The 12,511-nt window shown below is 41.0% G+C and overlaps 1 protein-coding gene and 1 pseudogene across 1 annotated transcript in view; one reads left to right on the forward strand and one right to left on the reverse strand.

The window, feature by feature from the left end:
* The window catches only part of TMPRSS15 (transmembrane serine protease 15), a 450,422-nt gene that overhangs the window by 119,777 nt on the left and 318,134 nt on the right, over nucleotides 1-12,511 (forward strand). The gene's annotated exons all lie outside the window — the stretch shown is intronic.
* Nucleotides 7,295-7,451, reverse strand: LOC149441406 (U2 spliceosomal RNA; annotated as a pseudogene).

The raw sequence follows: 12,511 nt of genomic DNA on the forward strand, positions 1-12,511 counted from the left end.
CATACAGAAGGTTTTTTTTTTACCTTCATTCATACAATGTATGAAGGTAAAAAACTTTGAGCCTTTACAGCCAATTTAAATGCTAATTTCACCTTTTCAAGTAGAGTTTCACTTTTTGTAATAGAGTCCTTTTGTAAAACTGTCTGGCCCAGCTATCCCAATGTTCTTATCGCTCACATGTCTCCTCAACAAAAAGTCTGAAATTTCATGTTTCTGTCTGAGTTTTAAAAAATTATTTCAGCTTGCATCAATTACTGTAGGTCAGCTCCCATCATTCTCTGTGTTTTTGCATCACAGAAAAGTGTGTGATAGGGCATGTACAGGTGCATCTCAATAAAATAGAATATCATCAAAAAGTTAATGTATTTCTGTAATTCAATTCAAAAAGTTAAATTCATATATTATATAGATTCATTACACACAGAGTGATATATTTCAAACATTTCTTTCTTTTTGATGATTATGGCTTAAAGCTAGTGAAAATCCAAAATTCAGTGTCTCAGAAAATGAGAATATTACATAAGACTAATAAAAAAAGAAATTGTAATACAGAAATGTTGGCTTACTGAAACGTATGTCCATATGCAGTATAGTATGTACTCATTACATACAGTACGTATTGAGGCTCCTTTAGCATGAATTACTACATACGGAAGTGTTATGGAAACCCAGGTTGCTTTGATAGGGGCTTTCAGCTTGTCTGCATTGTTGGGTCTGGTGTCTCATCTTCCTCTTGACAATACTCCGCAGATTATCTATGGGGTTTAGGTCAGGTGAGTTTGCTGGCCAATCGAGCACAGTGATACCATGACCATTAAACCAGGTATTGGTACTTTTGGCATTGTGGGCTGATGCCAAGTCCTGCTGAAAAATTAAATCAGCATTTCCATTAAGGTGGTCAGCAGAGGGACGCATGAAGTGCTCTAGAATTTCTTGGTACAGGGCTGAGCTGATTCTGGACTTGATAAACCACAGTGGACCAACACCAGCAGACGACATGGCTCCCCAAATCATAACTGGCTGTGGAAACTTCACACTGGACCTCATGCAACTTGCATTCTGTACCTCTCCACTCTTTCTCCAAACTCTGGGACCTTGATTTCCAAATGAAATGCAAAATGTTCTGTACTTTCATCCGAAAAGAGGACTTTGGACTACTGAGCAACAGTCCAGTCCTTTTTCTCCTTAGCCCAGGTAAGGCGCTTTTGATGTTGTTTCTGGTTCAGGAGTGGCTTGACACAAGGAATGTGACAGTTGTAGCCCATGTCCTGACACTAGCCATAGTCCACTCCTTGTGAATCTCCCCCAAATTCTTGAATGGCCTTTGCTTCACAATCCTCTCAAGGCTACAGTTATCCCTGTTGCTTGTGCATCTTTTTTTTACAACACTTTTTTCCTTCCTCTTAACTTTCCATTAATATGATTGGATACAGCACTCTGTGAACAGCCAGCTGATTTAGCAATGAGCTTTTGTGACTTACCCTCCATGCAGAGGGTGTCAAATACTGTCTTCTGGACAACTGTGAAGTCAGCAGTCTTCCATGATTGTGTAACCTACTGAACAGGAGCGTACTGACAACTCATGGGGCCCCCGGGCAATAGGGGATCATGGGGCCCCTGTGTCCTTGCCCAAGCTCAAAAAAGCCTATGAAAAAGGTACCAGGGGCATCTCATGGGGCCCCCTACTGACCCCGGGCTCTCGGGCAGTGCCTGAGTTTCCAAATGGTCAGTCTGCCCCTGCTACTGAACCAAACTGAGAGACCATTTAAAGGGTCAGGAAATCTTTACAGGTGTTTGGAGTTAATTAGGTGATTAGAGTGGGATACCATGGGGTTTATTTACTAAAGCTGGAGAGTGCAAAATCAGACTCACTTCTGCATAGAAACCAATCAGCTTCCAGGTTTCATTGCCAAACTTCATTGAACAAGCTGAGGTTAGAAGCTGATTGGTTTCTATGCTGAAGGGAGTCTGATTTTGGACTCTCCAGCTTTAGTAAATAAACCCCCATGAGTCTACAATATTGGACTTTTTCACAATATTCTAATTTTCTGAGATCCTGAATTTTGGGTTTTCGCTAGCTGTAAGCCATAATCATCAAAATTAAAAGAAAGAAATACTTGAAATATATCACTGTCTGTGTAATGAATCTATATAATATAAAAGTTTAACTTTTTGAATTGAATGACTGAAATAAATTAACTTTTTAAATGATATTCTAATTTATTGAGATGCACCTGTATTACCAGTCTGGGCCACACCTCCCTCATTACTATACCACCACCTCCTTCTTTCCTTAAGTTGACCATACACAATACAGTCTGATTGTACAATCTCCTTTAGATCACCCACCAGCTATACAGTGCAAAAGCCTGCCTGATTTGATACAAACTGAATGGATTGTTCAGGGGGGTTCTATTCCATAGTTCTGGTAAATCTAGGATAAAATGTACAATCAGATTGCATAGGGTATGGCCATCATTATACAAGTACATAGGATGGAGACACTCAACTGTCAGGCGCCATTCACATCTTCACTTACTGCACACTTTTATTTGGGGGGGAGGGGGATTATGGAGTGTTTTTACTCATCATGCATAGGGCAGGCCATTCACTTGATGGTTTGGAGGGATGCTGGGAAAGCCAGGCAATTGGGCACATGGAGGAATTCCAGGGATGCTGCGCAAACATAGTTGATAGGTGAAGGGTGTTTGTTTTAATGAGGTCAATGCAGGATTTGTGTGGTAATGAGATCAGGTGGTAAACTCTTTCCTGTATCCTACTGGCTTATCTGTCCTAAATTTACATACCAGCCAGTGATAAAGCTTTCTAAGAAATTCAGCAAGGGCTATGGTAAGGCCTTGTTCTCAAAAGCAAAGAAAGCTTTTATTTTTTTGCAACTGAGGTACATTAATTGTATATTGGTACATGGGGGAGCTGTAATGAAGAAGAAAAAAAGGTGAACTTTAAGCCATGCACACTTTAAATAAGCTTTGCACAATTTTTTGTTACCACTTGCTTCTTACCCCTGTCCCCCCAGTTTGATTTTCAAATGGGCTTTAGAAGCCACATGGACATGCAAGCAAAAAGGTGGCTCATGCAATGCTAGAGTTTGACCCTCCCTGTCATTGCTCTCTTCTTCTTTACGCACATTAAGCCTGTTGACTGACAGCACAGGGCAAACCAGTAGAGCTCTGCCTGGTTTGGGGTTCTGACCTTCCCTCTCTTGGACTGCTGCTATATAGGGAATTACAAAAAGCTGATATAAAGAAAGAATCAGGCCTTGCTGCTTGTTGTATGTAAAAATGCACTTAATGTTTTCTGCATGCATATCTATATTAAATTATGCTTTTTTATTTGCATGGGCTACAGTTTCAACCTAACCTGTATAATTAATACTTAAAGCTGAACTCCAGGCTGATACAAAATACATAAATAATAACCAAGAAGCAAAAGTTCAGTGTATTGCCATCACAGAATGAATACCAAGAACAAAAAAATGGAAGACAAAATTTACATTGTAAAGTTAAAAAAAACTTTATTTTATCAGAGCAGCAATATAGACACAGAGATTGCCATGAAATACATTAATATTAGATATAAATGTAATTTTAATGTGTTTTAGAGGCAGTCTATGTGTCTGTAATGCTGCTTTGGTAAAATAAAGTTGTTCTACTTTGCAAACAAGTTTTTTCCTGCTAGTTTTTTTATGGGGGATGGGGGGGGGGTGGGATTCATTTTGTGCTGGCAATACCCTAAACTTTTTTTTCTGGTTTGCAATATTTTAATTTTGAAGTTGGGTTATGCCATTTTGACCTTTCTTTTTATTTAAAGGGATGGACTAGAGTGAGTCATATACATTCATTTGTTTAACTTCCTTTGCTAAGTTTCAAGAGACACACATTAATGGAGCTCTGTAAGTCATTAATACATTATTAAATGTATTTTATAAATGCAAGCAGTGCAATTACCCTAATTCGTACCATTATCAGCCTCTTGCAGTCCCTGTACAGCAGAGCTGGAATGTGAAAGGAATAAGCAGTACATGGAGACAGTCGGTTTATGCAGTGAAGGACGTGAGTGGGAGAAGAGAGCAGAGGAACAGGGAGAAGAGCTCACCCCTCTGCTGCTTCTCATTTCACTGTGCAGTCACAGGCTGAGGTGGTCCACAGTGACCTAGGCTCAGAGGAAGTAGGATAACTTATGTTGGCCATTTGATTAAGGACATCAAGTGGTAGAAAAGTACTGCAGAGGAAATAAATGAGATCTGTGGACTGAAGGTGAATATTACAAAAAAGGCATGTTTTAGTTATTTTTATCTTTTTTATCTTGTTATTTTTGGCTGGTGTTCTGCTTTAACATGTAACCTGAACCTCACATTTTAACCTGTCAAATAACATAAAAAATAACATTAACCCTTTAAGGCCCTAACTCTTTATCCTAATCCTAACACAGACCTGATGCTCTAACCTAATGGACAACAACAGCTTAAACCTCTCAGAGGTAACACTTGTCTTATAGAATTCTTGATCAGGGTGAAAACAAACAGGTTTGTGCTGAAATGTCTTAGTAACTTTATTTTTCTGAGATCAGATCAGCAACTGTTTCTGAGTTGTTGCCAATGATCGCTGCACTTTGCACATTACCATCATTCCTTACTGAAGTCCTTACCCACATTCATAATTACTGAATCAGAGTATTAAATACACATCTAAATGGAAACCATGCACACACTATTCAAACCAATAACATAGGCTCTATACGAACATACATGGCATGTACATTCATAGGTGTTGCTCCTGTCAGGAGTGTATTTCTTTTGATGCAGTTTCTATCTGTTGGTTGTTGATCTGTAGTTTTAGATGTCATGGGTGTTCATCTAATCTTATTTAACAAATGTACTTCTTTCTCTTGATTTAATCTATCCTGAGAACCTGACAATAAGGACAGAAATATCCAGCTCCTCTCCCCGAGGAGTGTATTTTCCTGATTCCCAGGACAGATAGGAAGTTAATGGCTTGTACGTGATCCTGATGAAGCCTTGGAAAGGGATGATTTAATGTACTGGACAAGCTGAGATGACAAAATAAAATAGGACAGCAGATATAAATACACATTGGAAAGCTTATATTCAAGTATTCTTTGTAATGTGAATTTTTATCACATTCAGTAAAGTGAAAATTTCCTTGCAAAATGAGCATGTATCAATTCTTTAGTAAACCAACCACATTGATCTTGACTTGCTAAAGGAGTAATGCATGTTCTTTGTCAAAGTGAATTTTTATTTTGTAAAGCGATTTTTCACTTATGCTAGTAACGAGGTGAAACTAAGTAAAAAATCACTTTGCAAAGAATACCCAATTATATGCAAGGAAAAAAACAGGATTTTTGCTTGCACATGATTGGATGATTGAAGTCATTATAACTTCAAGAAAGGGAAAATTCACTTTGAAAATGAACATGCTCCACACTTTTAGTAAATCAACCCCACTGTGTCTATACTGTGTTTGGCAAACATTAGAAACATGGAGAAAGCTCTTTTTTTTTAAAGTCCATGTGCAAGTAGAAAACGCCAACACAAAAAAGTGCACTTAGGGGTGTCATTTTGTCTACCCTCTAAGGGGTAGGACCTCTACCCTGATCCCCCGGGGCATTAGACTCCTGACAGGGACAATGAGTTTCCAATATGGTCCACCTAGCCAAAAGGCCTGGGGGATCCCTTTCCTTGTGGTCAGCTGAAGCTAACTGACATGTATTAGGTCAGGAAGCTCTCCCGAAGAGAGACCCCCCCCCCCAACAGGGCTGGTGCTAGACTATTTTGCACCCTAGGCAAGACCAGCTAATTGTGCCCTCCTCCCCCTCAAAAAAAATGCAAAAACGGTAGAAAATATTAAATCAACAAAACATGAAACAGCTAAATTTCTTTTAATGTGCAAAAGTAAGTGCCATAAGATGCCACCAGCACCAATATTAAAGACAAAATCAGTATCACGAGCAGACTGTATCTGTGGCTGGAAGTGACAGGGTGACAGTTGCAGTGAGTGGAGGATGATGGATCACACACCTGAACTGAGCTGAACACACAGTGACAAATCCAACACAACACACCACCATTAACACTGATACAGACTGGCAGACCCAGCAGGCACTAGAAGAGCAGGCTTTAAGATCATGATGCTGTCATCACTCACTGGCACATTGCACATGTGATGGATGGCCAACCGACCGGCTAAGTCACACTCACACAGACACGAGACATCAGAGTCAGACATTACTTTCCTCTGCAGGCACATCTCCACATCTGCTGATGAATGGGAGGTGAAGGGCTGGAACTCCACAATGATCAGCAGTCACCAGCCAGATTGCAGTAAGGGACTGAGTCTATGAGAAACACTGGAAGGAGCATCAGCTCAGCTGCTGCACTGGCCCCAGACACCAGGCATCTTTCTCTGTCCTTCTCTGTACCAGGGGTGGACTGACAACTCATGGGGCCTCCAAGCAATAGAGGATCATGGGGCCCCTGTGTCCTTGCCCAAACTCAAAAAAGCCTATGAAAAAGGTACCAGGGGCATCTCATGGGGCCCCCTATTGGCCCCGGGCCCTCTGGCAGTGCCCGAGTTTCCAAATGGTCAGTCCGCCCCTGCTGTGTACTATCCTCCTCTCTGCCACCCCTCCCTCAGCTGGAGGATCATTCATGGCATCCCACACAGAAAGAGTGCCGGCCTGTGCTGAGCCCAGGCACCCCTAGATGGTAGAGCACCTTAGGCTGCTGCCTAGTTTGCTAGTGGAAGCACCTGCCCTGCCCCCCAGGATGAGGGGAGGAAGGAACCTAAAGGCTACACATCCTCCCCCTAGACTTCAGGGTAGGCCGAGGACCCACACCCTCCATTCTAGTGAGAAAAAAACACACACATAAGTGACAGGTGGCAAACAGTGGAGGAACAATAAATAAACAGCTGGCCGTGCAATAGTGCACTGGCTAAGCCCTGAGTCCTGTAGCAAAAAAATTGCTATGGACTTAGCCAAAAGACCTAGCCCTAAAAAGCACAGTGCAGATAAAGTGTTTGGAACAGTGACCATGTGCACTTTTCACACAGGATCCCACCCCCATGTGTTACTAAGAGCACCACTGGGGTGACCACTCTCAGGGGGCACTGCTCAGTGGACTCTCTGCCTCCCCAGCACCTGGCCAGACAAGGTAGACCCTTTCAAATCAGGAGGAACTGGGCCCATCTGGTTTTCCCAGGAGAATTACTCCGATGCCTTAACTGCCTGTGAGTGCCTTGGTTTCTGTTCCAGCCGGTACTAGCATTCAGAGCTCTTTTCATACCAGCAGGGGTACTATACAGCCAGCCATCCTTGGGGAAAGGTGAGAATGACAGTGGAACACCCCTACTGGACACTGATAAGAACAGATACTACACTTGATCTGAGCCAAAAGGCTAAGAAAGCTTCCCATTTTGAAGCAAGTATGCTTAGGGCTTGGAGAACAATGCTCCTTGAAGCCCTAGGGAAAGGGAACCTTGACTACTGGAAATATGGCAGTTAGGGTTGTTCAAGCTTTAAATACTTAATCATGGTCTGTTTGGGCTTTGGTGCAAAGGTTTTGTTTACTTTAAAGAAGAATTACAGTTATGGTAAATTTTTATTTGGGCCAGCGTAACTATGTAGTTACCATACTTAGCCAGTGCCCCAGGAAGCTGGAAATTACTGAAGTTGACAGAACTACCCCAGAGATCTCCACTTGCTTCCAGGTCCTGTGCTGAGTGGCTGGTCTGGTGCATTCCGAACACAGGAGGTCAGCTGCTCGGCATAAGCACCATTTAGAGAATTCTTTGCATTTTCTGAACAAATGCATAGCCCTCTCTAATTAAAAGAGGTAGAGAGTGTAATATCACCACCCCTCCTCTCCAGCTTATCCAATCAGGGAATGCTTTGCTTTTATTCAGCAAATGCAAAGCATTCTCAGAATGGCATCCATGCTAAGCGGCCAATCTCTTGTATTTACAGCATACAATGCATCAGGCCGGATTCCCAGTGTGGGACCAGGAAGCAAGTTAAGATCACCGGAGTAGGGGTAATTTTTAGATTACAGAGGCATCATCCAGGTATGGTATATTCATAGTTACATTGGTCCAAGCTGGAACAATGAAATTATGTAAAAATATATTGTGCCTAGAATTCTTCTTTAAGGTTTTTCAGGTAGGTGTCAGGGTGCATGCACTGACCTTGCAGATCCACAACCAACAGACGAGTACCTCCCTCACTTGGGCATATTGTTGTATCACAGCTTTATTAGAGGTTATTACCTTGTCAAATGTTTTACTGTTGCTTATGGTTTATGCCCCTGGTGAGTATATGGATTAGAAGAATGCTTGTTCGGTACTCATAATTCATGATTTACGCTCATGCAGTATTTAGGCACTCACAGTTTACTTGTGGCTGGCATACATTCTTTGTTACTGGAAATGATTACTTGTTTGCACATATTCAATAAAGCTGAAGCCTTGGTCTTTTCCAAAAATTTATTTTGAGTCTGAGGACATTGCATTATTATGATAAAACATGTTGGGTGGTAACTTCCGGTGATATCACATCTGGTTCCTTGTGGTAAGCTTTGGTGGCCATCTTGGATGAGGCATGGCATATTGTATGTTCAAGGATATGTATTCTGTTTATTGTGTATTTAATGGTTTTTATGGTTTAATCCACAGGTGTCAAACTGTGGCCCTCCAATTGTTGAGAAACTACAAACCCAATCATGTCTCTGCCCCTGACACCCCTGGTTTAATCAATAATGCTTTCACTATACGGAGCCCCCTTTCTTTTTGCCACTTGTTGAAAATATGTTCAGATCATGTAATACTAGTATGTAAGTTGTAGAGGCTATTTAAAGAGGAGAGCTGTAGAGAAGCAGGAGTGGATGTATAGAAAGCCATTGTTGACTTACTACGTAAAACAAGGAGTCAATATGATCCAGTGAGTCAGGTGTGCTACCTCTATCTTTAGGATCTTTCCTCTGCTTTGGTCCATCTGGCTTGGGGATTCTTCACAGTATCAGTACTTTTTTTCCACAGAAAGGAAAGTGAACTGTAATGAACACTGAGCACACACACATATGGATTACTTCTTATTATGAACTTTGATTTGTGGATTACTTTTTTGTACCACATTTGGTTCACTGTTTATTAGTTTGGAAAGCACTGTTATCCCTTGTAATTAGGGGATATATGGCTTATGGTCCAAAATGACAAATAGCAGAAAATATTTTAATACTTCTAGCTTTACCAATACCAGTTTGGAAGTTGTGGAGGCTATTTAAAGAGGAGAGCTGTAGAGAAGCAGGAGTGGATGTATAGAAATCTGTTTTTGACTCACTTCGTAAAACAAGGGGTTACTATGATCCAGTGAGTCAGGTGTGTTACCTCTGTCTTTAGGAACTTTCCTCTGCTTTGAGCCATCTGGTTTGGGAGTTATTCATAGTATAAGCACTTTTTTGCACAGAAAGTGAACTGTAATGAACATTGAGCACACACACATATGGATTACTTCTTATTATGAACTTTAATTTATGGATTACATTTTTTATTACATTTGGTTCACTGTTTATTAGTTTGGAAAGCACTGTCATCCCTTGTAATTAGGGGATATATGGTTTATGGTCTAAGAGGACAAATGGTGAAAAATATTTTAGTACTTCTAGCTTTGCTAATATATGTTTTCCAGGTAGTGTTTGCTGTAGTAGGTTTAACCCAAGGCTGAGATTGTAGCTGAGATTGAAGAGAAAGAAGAATGGGTTCCCTATTCTCACTGCTCAGTCTCCAGTTTGAGCAGTGACTGGGTTTCCACCACTGGCACAGTTTTATGTGCACAAGGAACTCTGTGAAAGGAGTATCATATGCACATAAAATGGTACCAACTTTAATGTCTGTGTGTATCCCAAATTTTGGGGATTTTGTCTGACTTTCTGGATATGTAACACCTGTATAAAAAATAAGGAATGCAATTGCCACTGTAACAGAACAGACACAAACAGCAATAGAAACGTGCCGATGTTCTGACCCTTTCTTATGATTTGTCTTTGTCTTCTTTATAGAGATTTCCCATAATTTCCTATCACTTCCCAGGATAGGTATACATGGCAAATGGTGAATCAATGTAACAAGAAAAGCATGTATACCTTTTTTTTCTTTAGATGTGCTCATTTAAAATGCTAATTAGCATTTTCTCTGTAACACCTTGCTTTTGATTAGCTGTTATATATGTTAAGTCCTCTTCTTATTTATTTAATTGGTTTAAATATGCATGGCTTGTTTTATAAATGGATATTTAAAAAAGGTATGAAGTCAGAACATGATACTATATATTTTGTACATGTGTCAGTTTATCGGATGTGATGAGAAAGACTTATCATTTTTTTCCCACATCCAATTAAAACTTAATGTGTTTTTATTGAGCACTGCAATTACTGAAAGCTGCCCGGGACAGTTATCACTGCATTTAACACTTTATAAGCACATTCTTTGCATGATAATGTTTCCAACACTTGATTTACCTATATACAACTTCTATTAAAAGACAGCCTGCATCATTGAAATCACTTGCTCAGTATAACAGATGATATAATTGTTTAACTGTATACTGTATTCAGACAAAAATAACATTTTCTATGTGCAGGAAAGGACTATTTGAGCAGTTTGAGCAGAAAAGGAGTGTGGAAGGGTTGGACAGTGAGCAGTATATGCAGGAGAGGAGTGTGGAAGGGGAGGAGTATGGAGATATGACAGTGGGCAGTATGTGCAGAGGAGGAATGTGGAGGGTATGACAGGAGGCAATATATGCAGGAGAGGATTGTGGAAAGGTATGACAGTGGGCAGTATGTGCTGAGGAGGAATGTGGAGGGTATCACAGGAGGCAATATATGCAGGAGAGGATTGTGGAAAGGTATGACAGTGGGCAGTATGTACAGGAGAGGAGTGTTTTAGGGTATGACAGTGGGAATTATGTACAGGAGAGGAGTGTGTAGGATTTGACAGTAGGCAGTATGTGCAGGAGAGAAGTGTGGATGGGTATGACAGTGGGAATTATGTTCAGGAGATGAGTGTGGAAGAGTATGACAGTGAGCTTTATGTGCAGGAGAGGAGTGTGGATGAGTATGACAGGGGGCATTATGTTCAAGAGATGAGGGTGGAAGAGTATGACATTGAGCAGTATGTGCAGGAGAGGAATTTGGATGGGAATGACAGTGGGAATTATGTTCAGGAGATGAGTGTGGAAGAGTATGACAGTGAGCAGTATGTGCAGGAGAGGAATGTGGATGAGTATGACAGTGGGCATTATGTTCAGGAGATGAGTGAGGAAGGGTATGACAGTGGACTGTATGTGCAGTAGAGGAGTGTGGATGAGTATGACAGTGGGCAATATATGTAGGAGAGGAGTACAAAGGGAAGAGGGTAGAGGGTATAACAGCAGGCAATATGTGCAGGAGAAAACGGCAGACGGTATAACAGCAGGTGGTATGTATAGCAGAGAAGTGTGGAAGGGTATGACAGTGGGCAGTATGTGTAGAAGAGTAGTGTGGAAGAGTATGACAGTGGGCACTATGTGTAGAATAGGCATTCAGAGAACATGATGGAGGGCAGTATGTGTCTGTAAGAATTGTGGTGGATTTGGTGGCTGGTATTAAACACAGCATGGAGGAGTGGGAAGGGAATGTCAGGGAAGGTAGAATAAACAATAGGGGGAGAGGGAGATAAGAGAGAAAGTTGACATAAAATATAGTGTGGACAGGAAGGGATAAGACGATTCTAGAGAACACTGGGAGCTATCAGAGAATATGGTTAAAGCTGAATCCCAACCTTACCTCTTTGCCCATACTTTCTTGCAATTTTGCATTTCCACAATATAACCTTTAGAAGCTGCAATAGCTATCTTGAACTCGTCTTCATTTCCTGCCTGAATGTTTTCAATAAACATCAATCTCCTTTCCTTATGATCCATACTGGCATTGAGCTTCCCCTTACAGATATTAGCTCTCTCTTCCACCAATAATTTTTGCTGTTAGTTATGTGTGGTTGTGATTTCTATGGCTGGTGTCAGTCTCTTTACTTCTGTTATGAGCATTACATGAGAGAACACATTTCCGGCATACTGTGTGTACTGCTCCCTAATGGCCACTGCCTGCAAATTAGGTGCTTGGTTACACTCTATTCCATCTAGGCCATTAATCTGACTACTCAGATGTTGGCTCAGGGCTATATACTAAGAACTCACAGGAAACGCTGGCAAAAAATCCACTTTCGATACACAAGTGCAGAGTGGTTGGACAGTGTTCCCACAACTGTCTGATAACACTGCTAGCAAAGAGACAGATTTGTGAGTGACAGTTGGATTAGACACATAGGGTAGATTTACGAAATCTGGTGCACTCAGAATCTGGTGCAACTGTGCATGGTAGCCAATCAGTTTTTAACTTCAGTTTGTTCAATTAAGCTTTGACAATAAAACCTAGAAA

This window comes from Staurois parvus, unplaced genomic scaffold, assembly GCF_062004578.1.
Source record: "Staurois parvus isolate SC_StPar_1 unplaced genomic scaffold, SC_StPar_1.0 ptg000988l, whole genome shotgun sequence".
Lineage (NCBI taxonomy): Eukaryota > Metazoa > Chordata > Amphibia > Anura > Ranidae > Staurois > Staurois parvus.